Source organism: Ambystoma mexicanum, chromosome 1p (genome assembly GCF_040938575.1).
Source record: "Ambystoma mexicanum isolate Mex_15411 chromosome 1p, UKY_AmexF1_1, whole genome shotgun sequence".
Lineage (NCBI taxonomy): Eukaryota > Metazoa > Chordata > Amphibia > Caudata > Ambystomatidae > Ambystoma > Ambystoma mexicanum.
The window spans coordinates 6,337,957-6,351,547 of NC_090921.1; the positions used below are offsets into that span (position 1 = coordinate 6,337,957).

Consider the following 13,591-nt stretch of genomic DNA (forward strand, 5'->3'; position numbering starts at 1 on the left):
GGGCCTTTGAGGGGGGACTCTGTTACATCTTCCACGTCCTCTACCTTACGAACTCCTATGTTTCCCACAGACTCACGTTTCCACACACCCACATTACGTAGCCCCCGATGCTTACCTCTGGGTGCGCAGACAAGGCGGCACCATTGCACTCGTCATGTCAGGGGGGTCCATGGCAGGCTTGGTGTCTATCGCCCTTCTCTCCGTTGGCAATGTAATTGGAGGTTCCCATTTGGCCGCAATCACTGTTGCTCGTGTGGACCTGATCGTCACGTGAGGAGACCAAACGCAATCGGTATCACGTGACGACCCCCACGCCTCAACGTTTCCTTGTTGAGCATCACGTGATTTTCTCCAATGGTTTAAATGCATTCAGAAACACCGAAACCTTGCTTCACAGCTGGTCTTTCTCTTGGACATTGCTACGCTTCGAATTTACCAGGAACTTTTGGTCACTCGACAGCGGTCTGCCTAAAGGATTGCTTTCTCTGAACCCTGAACTTGCCTTGATTAGCTCTGGAACTCTTGGTTTACTCGACCACGGCCTGATTAACGGATTTTCTCCACGAACCACGATTTTTGGAACCTGGGCCTATGACCTCTCACTAGGCGTTCGCCTGATCAAGCACTTCAAACTCCAGTGCTTACCATCATCATACCAGAGGTTGTGGAAACCTATCCGAACCCGAGCTCAGGTCCAATCACTCTCCTTCCTTTCCGGGTGGTCCTACAGTACACATACAGTACACATAGGTAAGAACGTTTAGTTTCTATTCCTAGATACTCTGTAAAATTGCATTTCGCCTTGTACTAATCCCTCCTTGCCTTACAGCGCTCAAAGGGTCCTTCCGGCAGTTCCTGACTCCAGACTCGACGAACTACCACACCTGTGGCCTCAAGGATTGCACAGGCAGTGTTCATATAATCGCCTGTGTGGTACTTGGGGGCGGAGGTATTCATATCTGCACGACCGGCAACTTTGTAACAAAGGGCTACCAACCTTAACCCTTTGTGCTGTGCATGGCCAGGAAGCTCATCATGTTCCAGGTGGTACGAAGAAAAACTGAGGCCTCCTGCATAAGGGCCGGTTATACCTCCAGAGAAGGGGCAGAGCCAACAAAGAAGAGCTTAGAAAGGGCTCTGGGCAGAGGGAGATCCTCTCAAAGGTAAGTACTGAGACAAGGAAGCGGGACGTGGAGGTAATGGCACTATACCGCCAACCAACATAACACATTTGCCTTCTGTTGCGCCTTTATGGGACAGGGGCCCCTGGGGGGAAGTGACATCACAGAGGGACAAACCAAACCAGTGGGTAGGGGGAGAAGGGACTGGGAAAGGAAGCGGGACATGGTGGAAGGAAAAGAAAGTAATACAGCTGCTGTTCCCCACCTTATATTGAGTGCCCCATAGCGCGTGTCTCCTTACGCTCACATTTCCTAATAGACCTATATAGCACCTCTTGCCTCTTTCCCCTTCTCTACCCTTTACTATGGACAACCCAATGTAAATAATTTGGCTAAAATGTTGTAACGACCCATTCTGAGCTCTAACTTTGTGTATCTCATTTGTCAATGTATACTGTTTACCATTCTGTAACTTTGTAAGCTTTGCATTTCCTTGCTGCGCCCTGCTACCTTCGGGTCAGGTGCGCTCTACAAATTGAATAAACAAACAACCAAAGCCCCCTCTCCCTGGTCAGTAGAGTGCAAAACCATTAGGAGGGAAAGCATCTCTCTGGTCACTCTCATACTCGTGCTGCTGCCCTTTCTTGCACAATCTCCTGTGCTGACTTCATGCACAAACAATGGTTAAGAAAAAGCAGAGGTCCACCTCTGTCATCTGGGGATATAGCTCAGTGGTAGAGCATTTGACTGCAGATCAAGAGGTCCCCGGTTCAAATCCGGGTGTCCCCTTCTTTTTATCATTTATTATTCTAAAACTTACTTTCTCAGTTCATTAAGAATTGCCTTTCTTTTCTGTGCAAAGCTGACATCCGTGAACAGTCGCTGCTCTGAAATGTGGAACTTTAAAATACTTTCTTAAATTTTCTAAATGGAAATATCTCTACGGTTGAAAACTCGAAAGAAGAACACATCACATCCATGTTTTTGTTTTTAGCTCTGAAGTCAGTATTTACACGGAGCTCTTAACACATAACATCGCTGCAAAGGTCACTTAACCTGCTGTGCTACCTATGCAGATTTCTTCTTTAGGACTCATCACTCAAATTACAAAGAATCCAGTCTCAGATGTGGTTCTCTGATCGTCAGCACTGCACTACCAGCAGTGCCATTCATATGCATGCCTTAAAAGAGTAGCGTCAGTGCCCACAGTCTCGTTTAAGCTATACATTTGGAAACTGAAAGCACAGGTGTTCCTACTTTCCCAACTCACTGGTAGGACGCGGCGGTAGGGGGGAGGCGACACTTGTAGCACATATAATCGCCTGTGTGGTACTAGGGGACGGAGATATTCATATCTGCACGACCGGCAACTTTGTAACAGACTGTGAAGCCTTCCCGGTTCGTTCAGACTATGAATCCCTCCGCCGGGGACCCTGTGACCGCGTTAATGCAGGCCCTAGAGGCCCTTAGGACCGACATGGCCACTGCCACGACTGCCATTCACCACCACCTTGATGCCCTCCAGAGTACACGTTTTCCCTTGCCCGGTGATGATGACGAACCCGGTCCTGCCTCTCCAGCCCAGCCTGCCCCGACTTCAGCCCCCGTTCCCACTCCAGTGTTGCTCCCGTTGACTCCCCCTCTTGCTGCTCCAGAACGCTTCCAGGGTGAACCCCGGAAATATTGCACCTTCATAAATCAGTGTAAATTACATTTCTTATGCAAACCTCAGGATTTTCCCGACTCTGTCACTAAGGCCGCTTTCCTTATGTCTCATTTGTCCGGGGTAGCTGCCACTTGGGCAAATCCATTGTTGGAAAACGATCACCCTGCCTTATACGATTTCGATCTGCTGGTCGCAGAAATGGCAAAGGTATTCAATACCCGTTACAAGGCCCAGGCACGGGACCTGGAATTACTTGATCTCACACAGGGTAGGCAAACATTGATAGAATATATCACCCGTTTTAACCAATTGGCCGCAGAAACTTCCTGGCCAGAGGAAATAAAGGCGATCGTTTTCTACCGGGGCTTGTCCAATGCCATGAAAGATGCTCTGTCGGTGGTTCCTGCTCTGACTTCTGTTTTTTCGGATCTAGTTGATCTCACACTGCAGTTAGACGCCCGCAGATCCGAGCAGAAGGCAGAAGCGACATTTGCTAGTCACTCTTCCCCGGCACCTCCATCTACCAGTCCCGAACCCATGCAAATAGGCGGGATCCGCAGTCCAATAACACCGACTGAAAGGGAACGTCGGAGGACAGATAACACCTGCTTTTATTGCGGACTCAACGGGCACTATGTGAAAGAATGCCCTCGACGTCCCAGAAACAAGACTCCGTTTTTTCAGAAGGCTCGCCCATGAGAGAGGGGGCACCAGCGAGCCCTTCATTGACCCCCACTGAACCCGCCTTTGGTCCAATCAGACCCATAGTAGTGCAGGCCTTATTAAAACCAACCAGGGAGATCACACACACTGTCTATCCTGTGATCGATTCAGGGGCCACTGGCTGCTTCATGGACATCGCTTTAGCCCATAGTCTTAACTTAATCAAAAAGGAGCATCCTGAGCCCGTACAAGCAGTCAATGGCACGTCCCTGACTTCTGGCCCGATCAGACATCAAACGGCCCCTCTTGAGGTGGTAATACAAGGCACACATAAAGAGACCCTGTCATGCGATCTCATCACTACACCGCAGTTCGGTATCGTTGTAGGTATCCCCTGGTTGAGGCAACATAACCCTTTGATCAATTGGGGAACAGGACATGTATCGTTTGAGTCAGAGTTATGTCAACATTTTTGCCTGATAGAACCAGACTCCCTTGTTTCTCCTGCCACAATTCTTGGCGCCATGGCCTCCTCCCGACTCACTGATGACACAGCAGAGGCTACCACATTACATACCGTAGGGGCCATCTCGGTTAGCATCCCTGTTGAATACCAAGATTTCCACATGGTTTTCGATAAGGCATCCACGGAGGGTTTGCCCCCGCATAGGGCCTACAATTGTCCTATTGATCTCATTCCAGATGCCCCCATACCAAAGGGGAGGATCTACTCGTTGTCACCTTCCGAGGAACAAGCCCTGAAGGATTACATACAGCAGGCTCTGCGTCTAGGTCATATCTGTCCCTCCTGTTCCCCAGCTGCTAGCCCCATTTTCTTTGTGCCAAAGAAGGAAGGTGATCTACGCCCGTGCGTGGTCTATAGACGGTTGAATGCCATCACCATCAAAAACAGGTATCCTATTCCACTCATTTCTACGCTGTTAGATAAGTTAACGGCCGCCTTTATCTTTACCAAGTTTGGACTTGAGAGGGGCGTACAATCTGATCCGCATGCGGCGTGGGGACGAGTGGAAAACAGCCTTTTGTTCTCGACAGGGGTTGTTTGAGTACACCGTGATGCCCTTTGGGCTCTGTAACGCTCCTGCCACATTCCAACGCTTCATCAATGATGTATTATCTGACATTCTTGATGTATTCGTGGTGGTCTATTTAGATGATATCTTGATCTTCTCATCCTCTCTGGATGACCATATCGGGCATGTAAGAGAAGTCCTCTCTCGCCTCAAAAGAAACGCCTTGTTCGCCAAACCCGAAAAGTGTTTGTTTCATTCTCAAGAAGTAGAGTTCCTGGGTTTTCACATTACACCCGGTGGGTTGACCATGAATCAGACAAAAGTGCGTGCAATCACGGAGTGGCCTACCCCCGTCAAACTCAAACAACTCCAATCGTTTCTCGGCTTTGCCAACTTTTACAGGCGATTCATCGCCGGCTTTTCTGCCATCGTTTCTCCCCTGACCGCCCTCACCAGCCCTCATGTCCCCTTCATCTGGACACCTGACCACCAAGGGGCCTTAGAGGCACTCAAGTCCAGGTTTGTTTCTGCCCCTGTGCTACAACACCCTTACCCGGAGATTCCGTTTGTTGTAGAGGCGGATGCCTCCTCTTTCGCGTTAGGTGCCATACTTTCTCAACCTTGTTCTGCTACTGGGCTTTTGCATCCTATAGCTTATCATTCACGGAAATTCTCGACAGCCGAGTCCCATTATACCGTAACAGAAAAGGAACTGTTAGCCATTAAGGATGCACTTCAAACCTGGCGTCACCATCTAATGGGGGCAAAGCATCAAACGGTGGTGTACACAGATCATAAAAACCTGCAGGATCTTGCCTCTCTGAAATGTGTGAACAGTAGGCAGGTGCGTTGGCATTTATTCTTCGCCGCATTCGATTTTGTGGTAAAGCATAGGCCAGCATTCGCTCATGGTAAAGCGGATGCACTTTCACGTTCTCCTGGGGGAGTATTGCTTTCCACATTTCCGGACACATTATTGGGAAAGGGCCATGTCATCTGCCTATGTACACCGACCCCAACCATGCTTACCACGATTAAAGATTGGACCTGCCAACACCGGCACATACTCACTGAATGGGACATTACACTTCAGGAGGGACTGCCATTCATTCAAGGGAAATTATTCCTCCCCACTAGCGATGTATGCAATCAGGCACTTGCCTGGTCTCATGATGCTGCCATCAACGGACATCCAGGGCAACAACGTACCTTGGAGTTATTACGACGTTGGTGTTGGTGGCCGTCAATGGGAAGGGATGTAGCGAACTATGTAAACACCTGTGCGATCTGTGCCCAATGTAAATCACGCAGGGGACGTCCTTTGGGTTTGCTCCAACCTCTACCCATTCCCCCCAAACCATGGCACACGGTCTCTATGGACCTTATCACAGACTTACCCCGCAGACAGGGGTATGATACCATCTGGGTCATCGTTGATTCTTATACTAAAATGGCCCGTTTCATTCCCTGCACTGGCGTGCCATCAGCCCCGACCTTGGCCTGTTTGTTTTTTAGGTCTGTCTTTTGTCTTTTCGGCCTCCCACAAGTCATCATATCAGACCGTGGAGCACAATTCACGTCCTGTTTTTGGCGTTCTCTGACCAAGCTCCTGGGTATTGATGCCCGCTTCTCCTCGGCCTATCACCCGGAAAGTAATGGACAGACAGAAAGGGTGAATCAGGCTCTAGAACAGTTTTTGCGCTGCCTGACCCTTCAGTATCAAGACTCCTGGTTCGATCTGCTCCATCTCGCTGAATTTGCCTACAATAATGCATGGCACTCGGCCACCGGCTTTTCTCCTTTCTATTCCATGTATGGCCAACACCCACGCACCCTTCTACTTCCGGACTTTCCTTCTACCACCCCTGCTGCTACTGCTTGTGCCCGCGATCTAACTGAGGTTCATGCCCAAACCATGATCCATCTCCGTGAGGCACAGACAGCTATGAAGAAGAAGGCAGACAGGAAACGAGCAGTAACACCTGTGTATCATGTAGGGGACCGTGTTTGGTTGTCAACTCGCCATGTACACATCCCTGGCTGTCGCAAACTTCTGCCCCGCTTTGTCGGCCCCTACAGAATTGCTAAAGTCCTGAACCCTGTAGCCTTGCGCCTTGCTATTCCATCTGCTTGGCGTATACACCTGGTTTTTCATACTTCCCTCCTTAAACCATACCTTGCCCCTACCCGGGTCCATACTCCACCTGCTCCTGTTTCAGTCTCCACACCCGATGTCTTTGAGGTCAGTGCCATTTTGGGTTCCCGTCTGCACAGAGGTCGGCTCCAATACCTTGTGGACTGGTTGGGCTACGGTCCGGAGGAGCGCTCTTGGGTTCCATCTCGGGGCGTCCAGGCCCCGCTTCTTGTTGCGCGCTTCCATAAGGACCATCCCTCCTGCCCACAAGGTCGTGGGCCTTTGAGGGGGGACTCTGTTACATCTTCCACGTCCTCTACCTTACGAACTCCTATGTTTCCCACAGACTCACGTTTCCACACACCCACATTACGTAGCCCCCGATGCTTACCTCTGGGTGCGCAGACAAGGTGGCACCATTGCACTCGTCATGTCAGGGGGGTCCATGGCAGGCTTGGTGTCTATCGCCCTTCTCTCCGTTGGCAATGTAATTGGAGGTTCCCATTTGGCCGCAATCACTGTTGCTCGTGTGGACCTGATCGTCACGTGAGGAGACCAAACGCAATCGGTATCACGTCACGACCCCCACGCCTCAACGTTTCCTTGTTGAGCATCACGTGATTTTCTCCAATGGTTTAAATGCATTCAGAAACACCGAAACGTTGCTTCACAGCTGGTCTTTCTCCTGGACATTGCTACGCTTCGAATTTACCAGGAACTTTTGGTCACTCGACAGCGGTCTGCCTAACGGATTGCTTTCTCTTAACCCTGAACTTGCCTTGATTAGCTCTGGAACTCTTGGTTTACTCGACCACGGCCTGATTAACGGATTTTCTCCACGAACCACGATTTTTGGAACCTGGGCCTATGACCTCTCACTAGGCGTTCGCCTGATCAAGCAGTTCAAACTCCAGTGCTTACCATCATCATACCAGAGGTTGTGGAAACCTATCCGAACCCGAGCTCAGGTCCAATCACTCTCCTTCCTTTCCGGGTGGGCCTACAGTACACATACAGTACACATAGGTAAGAACGTTTAGTTTCTATTCCTAGATACTCTGTAAAATTGCATTTCGCCTTGTACTAATCCCTCCTTGCCTTACAGCGCTCAAAGGGTCCTTCCGGCAGTTCCTGACTCCAGACTCGACGAACTACCACACCTGTGGCCTCAAGGATTGCACAGGCAGTGTTCATATAATCGCCTGTGTGGTACTTGGGGGCGGAGGTATTCATATCTGCACGACCGGCAACTTTGTAACAAAGGGCTACCAACCTTAACCCTTTGTGCTGTGCATGGCCAGGAAGCTCATCATGTTCCAGGTGGTACGAAGAAAAACTGAGGCCTCCTGCATAAGGGCCGGTTATACCTCCAGAGAAGGGGCAGAGCCAACAAAGAAGAGCTTAGAAAGGGGTCTGGGCAGAGGGAGATCCTCTCAAAGGTAAGTACTGAGACAAGGAAGCGGGACGTGGAGGTAATGGCACTATACCGCCAACCAACATAACACATTTGCCTTCTGTTGCGCCTTTATGGGACAGGGGCCCCTGGGGGGAAGTGACATCACAGAGGGACAAACCAAACCAGTGGGTAGGGGGAGAAGGGACTGGGAAAGGAAGCGGGACATGGTGGAAGGAAAAGAAAGTAATACAGCTGCTGTTCCCCAGCTTATATTGAGTGCCCCATAGCTCGTGTCTCCTTACGCTCACATTTCCTAATAGACCTATATAGCACCTCTTGCCTCTTTCCCCTTCTCTACCCTTTACTATGGACAACCCAATGTAAATAATTTGGCTAAAATGTTGTAACGACACATTCTGAGCTCTAACTTTGTGTATCTCATTTGTCAATGTATACTGTTTACCATTCTGTAACTTTGTAAGCTTTGCATTTCCTTGCTGCGCCCTGCTACCTTCGGGTCAGGTGCGCTCTACAAATTGAATAAACAAACAAACAAAGCCCCCTCTCCCTGGTCAGTAGAGTGCAAAACCATCAGGAGGGAAAGCATCTCTCTGGTCACTCTCATACTCGTGCTGCTGCCCTTTCTTGCACAATCTCCTGTGCTGACTTCATGCACAAACAACGGTCAAGAATAAGCAGAGGCTCACCTCTGTCATCTGGGGATATAGCTCAGGGGTAGAGCATTTGACTGCAGATCAAGAGGTCCCCAGTTCAAATCCGGGTGTCCCCTTATTCTTATCATTTATTATTATAAAACTTACTTTCTCAGTTCATTAAGAATTGCCTTTCTTTTCTGTGCAAAGCTGACATCGTGAACAGTCGCTGCTCTGAAATGTGGAACTTTAAAATACTTTCTTAAGTTTTCTAAATTGAAATATCTCTACGGTTGAAAACTCGAAAGAAGGACACATCACATCCATGTTTTTGTTTTTAGCTCTGAAATCAGTACTTACACGGAGCTCTTAACACATAACATCGCAGCAAAGGTCACTTAACCTGCTGTGCTACCTATGCAGATTTCTTCTTTAGGACTCATCACTCAAATTACAAAGAATCCAGTCTCAGATGTGGTTCTCTGATCGTGAGCACTGCACTACCAGCAGTGCCATTCATATGCATGCCTTAAAAGAGTAGCGTCAGTGCCCACAGTCTCATTTAAGCTATACATTTGGAAACTGAAAGCACAGGTGTTCCTACTTTCCCAACTCACTGGTGGGACGCAGCGGTAGGGGGGAGGCGACCCTTGTAGCACAACCTTTTACCCAGGTGATGTCATGGGAAGTGACATAACAGGCAGGTGCACGTGGGTTATGAACTGGCCGGGTCTTCTTTTTATGACACCCAGCTTCCTACCACAACCAAAAAGTGATGGATGGAAGATTTTAAGATGCCTCGAGATTCGATACCACAAGTATTTGAGCTCGTCTGTGCCAATGCACGTGGCCATGATCAGTGAAACTCAGCCATTGGCCTACAAAGTATGCGACCTGGGTCTGAGACTACACTATGTTTCCTAGCTCGGTGTCTGAAGATTTATTCAAGATACTTTTTGTTTGTTGTTTATGGTTCATCAGGCCTTCTAAGGCAAGAGACTTTGCAAAAAAGAGCCTTGTCCCCAGAAGAAATGGAAAACATGTTAAGGGGATCTGACAAGGGTCCTGGGTGGGGCTGGAGTTTGGAGGTGGTGCGGGTTTCAAGGGAGCAGAGTTCAGAGGGGGCGGTGCTGGCAGTTGAACTACACTCAAATGAAATGTTCTGAATGATAGTTTTAAAATGGTGCAATTTCTTTCATGCTGCTTCTTTCCAATAACTACGCTGGCAAAATATAAAAGGTGCTCACCGTTTAAACCTGGGAATCTATAGTGCAATATTCCCTGGAAAACCAAATATGAGACATGTGCTTTGATGACAATTTTGTGTGGTCTTGTGGGTAAGCGCCAACCCTGGGAACTTGCAACTTGGGTGAAATCCTGGTAGCTAATCACTTGAGCAAGATTGCCGGCCTCAAAAACACCCAAGTGGTGCTATGTCTACCCTCTGAAAAAAAGCGACACTGTCCACCCAGATGCATCCTTTCCTTGTGCCGTAAAAAGCAGCACAGGGCCACAGTAAAGGAGAATAACTGCTCCAGTGTCCTGGATTGCAAACTCCCTCGCCACATTACATCCGGGACAAAAAGTCACGACTCACTTGCACTCTCATCTCCCCTTCTCAACCCCCTGTTTGGCTTTCAACTTTCAACAATGCTCTGCTTTATGAAAGATGGCCTGAAAAGTACACAAACCATAGTAAGGTACACACACATATGTATTTAAGGATTTATATATTTGTGTGCAGATTTGATCACCGAGCCGTCTGGCCAGGCCAGTCCAGGCTGAGGCAGGCTGAGGCCCGAGATCCGGTCAGACATCTGATGCCAGATCTCGGACACGGCAAGAGCCGGCCCATGGGCCAGCGCTGTGCATGGAATTAGTCTCGGGAGAGATGCCAAGGATACCCGGAGATCCCATGTGTAGCCGCACCTGCACTGCCTGCTGCAGGCTGTTCGCACCTCCTTCCCAATCGCATTGGGCCACCTTCTTTTGCCTGCTGTATCATGCACGTATCTGTTGGTTGTCGATGCCCCGCAGGGGGCACAGTAGGCATCCTGCAGTCCCTATGATCCGCAAGCCCTGCAATGGGACCTAACGGATAAGGGCTACCAACCTTAACCCTTTGTGCTGTGCATGGCAAGGAAGCTCATCATGTTCCAGGTGGTACAAAGAAAAACTGAGGCCTCTTGCATAAGGGCCGGTTATACCGCCAGAGAAGTGGCAGAGCCAACAAAGAAGAGCTTAGAAAGGGCTCTGGGCAGAGGGCGATACTCTCAAAGGTAAGTACTGAGACAAGGAAGCGGGACGTGGAGGAAATGGCACTATACCGCCAACCAACATAACACATTTGCCTTCTGTTGCGCCATTATGGGACAGGGGCCCCTGGGGGGAAGTGACATCACTGAGGGACAAACCAAACCAGTGGGTAGGGGGAGAAGGGGCTGGGAAAGGAAGCGGGACATGGTGGGAAGGAAAAGAACGTAATACAGTTGCTGTTCCCCTCCTTATATTGAGTGAGCCAGAGTGGGTGTCTCCTTACGCTCGCATTTCATAATAGGTCTATATAGCACCTCTCTCCTCTTTCCCCTTCTCTACCCTTTACTATCGACAACCCCATCTCTGTGGTCAGTAGAACGTAAAACCATCAGGAGGGCAAGCATCGGCCCAGGTCACTCTCATACTCGCGCTGCTGCCCTTTCTTGTACAATCTCACCTAACTACATGCACAAACAAAGGTTATAATGAATCAGAGTCCCACCGTGCGATATGGGGATATAGCTCAGTGGTAGAGCATTTGACTGCAGATCAAGAGATCTCCGGTTCACCCCTTCTTTTTTTCATTTATTATAAAACTTACTTTCTCAGTTTTTCAGGTTTTCTAAATTGAAATATATTTATTTACGGTTGCTAACTCGAAAGAAGGACACGCCACATCCATGTTTTTGTTTTAGCTCTGAAGTCAGCATTTGCAGGTCCCTCTTAACAAATAACATCTCAGCAAAGGCCACTCAACCTGCTGTGCTACCTATGCAGATTCCTGCTTTAGGGCTCATCACTCAAATTACAAAGAAACCCGTCTGGGATGTGGATCCCTGATCGTGAACACTGCACTACCAGCAGTGCCATTCATATGCATGCCTTAAAAGGGTAGCGTCAGAGCCCACAGTCTCGTTTCAGCTATACATTTGGAAACTGAAAGCACAGGTGTTCCTACTTTTCCAACGTACTGTTGGGACGCGGGGTGGGAGGCGACAACCCTTGTAGCACAACCTTTGACCCAGGTGATGTCATGGAAAGTGACATAACAGGCAAGTGCACGTGGGTTATGAACTGGCCGGGTCTTCTTTCTATGACACCCAACTTCCTACCACAACCAAAAAGTGAAGGATGGAAGATTTTAACATGCCTCGAGATTCCATACCACGAGTATTTGAGCTCGTCTGTGCCAATCACTTGGCCATGATCAGTGAAACTCAGCCATTGGCCTACAAAGTGTGGGAGGCACGTCTGAGCATACACTATGCGTCCTAGCTAGGCGTGTGCTATGCAAAACCTCAAATACAGATACAACAATGCACACTCTCCCTGAGGGAGACAAATTGCAACCAAATAAGGAAATAAGGGAGAGGTTGATAATATTAACCTGGCATTTCTCTGAGCAGCTGGTCATACACTAGTGCATGAAAGTCAGCCGTGGTTGCCACCAATGCGAGTGTCTTACCCAAACTGCTAGACCACACGGCATTGCTGTGATTGCTTGTGTTCCCATAAAGGATGCTCTGTGACAACTTCTGGTAAATTGCTCTTGACTTTCATCAAGTTGTATCAAGTAGCTGCATAGGAACGTGGCAGGAATCCACTGGCTCCCACCACCCAGGCTTACATATTTCCAACTGCATGGGATCCCACCACCCAGGCTTACATCTCTCCAACTGCCTGGGCTCCCACCACCCAGGCTTACATCTCTCCAACTGCCTGGGCTCAAATATGTTACACTCTCAATTTCAGTCACTGCGTGTTCACACCTCTCCTTGGGGCTGCACCCCGCTCCAAAGAGCAGGCAGGATTCTGCAAAGACGGCGCCCACAGGGCCACTTGGGGTACGCGTTATTGCTGGTTGCTATAGGTGGGCGTGGCCCTTCCGGAGAGGCCGTCTGTATACCTCCGTAGCAACAGGGGAGTATGGGATCACGTCGGCAGGGTCACCAACTGAAGGAAAGTCCCTGTTTACGCTTATGCCAGAAAGAATACAACACTCTAGGGAAAAAGGCCATGAAATTGCTTGCAAGGATTACAAGCTTTAATTGTACAGAATACAAAGGTCAACCTAGTACAAGCTGAAGCTTAAAGGTCAGTACAGCATCATCAATATACAGTACAAATTAGAACCACTAATTGGCGAAACCATATACCTGGACTTGCTCCATAGGGGATGCCAGGCTACGATTGGTTCACGTTTTAGCCATCGATAAGGTCCCCCGTTGGTCAGCTGGGCTTATCTCTCCGAGGAGTGAAAATCAGGTCCCTTGTAAGTTACAATATCAGAACTGCTATAATACACTAAGCCTACTACTATACCACTGTGGCATGCACCTGGGAGACTCTGGGACTGGCGCCAGGGGGAAGGGAGGAAGAAATACAGTTGCGCTGATCCACACATTTTGTACTTTGTTCGTATTGCGCCCCTCAAACCCAAGGGCTCCAGCCTAGTTTAGATTTATAATTTATCCCTCCCTGTACCTCATGCTACAAAGGATGTATTTATGTGGAGAGGTGAACACGGCCGCCCATACTCAGATCTTGAATGGCCATTGGTTTTTATGACTGGGGGTTGGGGTCATTCACTATCATAGAATGCAGGGGTCTGTGGATCGGTTCACTGCTGTGGGCCATGGCTATTGGTAGCCTTGGTGGGGGTTGAAGT

At 49.0% G+C, this 13,591-nt stretch overlaps 1 non-coding gene across 1 annotated transcript; it reads left to right on the forward strand.

Moving 5' to 3' along the window:
- The first annotated feature begins 1,838 nt into the window (after positions 1-1,838).
- Positions 1,839-1,910, forward strand: TRNAC-GCA (transfer RNA cysteine (anticodon GCA)). The gene has a single exon. It is a non-coding gene; the product is annotated as a tRNA-Cys (tRNA).
- Positions 1,911-13,591: the final 11,681 nt, after the last annotated feature.